The sequence below is a fragment of the Vombatus ursinus genome, unplaced genomic scaffold, assembly GCF_900497805.2.
Source record: "Vombatus ursinus unplaced genomic scaffold, bare-nosed wombat genome assembly UNPS02014847.1, whole genome shotgun sequence".
Lineage (NCBI taxonomy): Eukaryota > Metazoa > Chordata > Mammalia > Diprotodontia > Vombatidae > Vombatus > Vombatus ursinus.
In genome coordinates this window covers 11,575,456-11,576,644 of record NW_020954625.1, presented here as the reverse complement: position 1 = coordinate 11,576,644, position 1,189 = coordinate 11,575,456, and positions in this window count along the sequence as shown.

The following is a 1,189-nucleotide window of genomic DNA, read 5'->3' as shown; positions in this document are numbered from 1 at the left end:
CTGGGAAGATAACCATCAGAGTTAAAAAGGATTCAGTGGGTTAGGATATGACCAGTGGGGAGTTAATGAGGCAAGTTAGTAGTCAGTGGGGTTTGGACTGGGGTGTCAGCGGGAATGAGGTGATGGTCACTGTGGCCGAGGGGTGAATGGGGCAGGGAGGAGATTAATGGTATTGAGGAGTTTTGGTGGCAGAGTAGTAGGATGGGAGTCTTCATGACTGGAAGAGCCAATGGGGCTGAGAAACAGCCAATGGAATTGGGAGTGAGTAGAAGAGGGTGAAGACTCAGTCTTAAGTAGGAGGGAGTCAAATGGGTATGAGATAGAGGAATGTCAGGGACCCGTGACGCTGAGAGAAGTCAGGGGGTTGGGAAAGGATCCCTGGGAAGGTTAGCAGGTTAATGAGGTCGGGGAGTCAGAAGGGTAGGAAAAAAGGTCAGTGGGTAGTGAGGATGGAGGTTAGTCAATGGGCCAAGAGGCTGTTGGGGATGTGTGGTGGTCACTGGGATGGGGGGGCGGGGAAAAGGTCGAAGGGATGGGAGATGGTTTGAGCGGTCAGTGGAGGTGAGGAACTGGTAACTGGGGCGTCAGTGGGGCTCAGGTATGGTCAAAGGAGGGGATCCATGATTGGATCGGGGGGTCCACTGGGAGGTTGTCAAAGAGGTTGCAAGGGGGTCGGCGGGGCAGGGAGACGAAGCTGATGGGGCCGAGAGAGAGTCAATGGCGTAGGAAGGGGGTGAGCAGGTGGGGGGGGTTACCGGCTGGGAGGTGCTCAATGGGGATGGGGGGCGAGGACAGGCATGGGAGAGGGTCATGGGGGTCAGTGGGAGGAGGGTGAATGGGGAGGGCAGGATTAGGAGGCGGTTTGTGGGACAAGGAGGGAGGCTGGGCAGCGGGGCAGACGTCGCCAGGACCCGTCGCCACTCTCTCAGACCGGCCGCCACGAAGCTCTCGCGAGATCCAGGACGCGGAACGCGACAGAACGAGAATCGCGCTAGGTTCCGCCCGCCCTCTCTCGCGGAGCCGGGCGTCCGCGGCGTCTCCGTGCGCGTGACGTCAGCACGCCGCGCGCGCGCGCGGGGGGCGGGCTCTGGCGGCGGCGGCGTCGGACGAGGGGGAGGAGGAAGCGGCCGCGGCGCCGACCCGGCTCCCGGGCCCGTCCGAGCGCTGCCGTCCTCCGGCCCTCCATGAG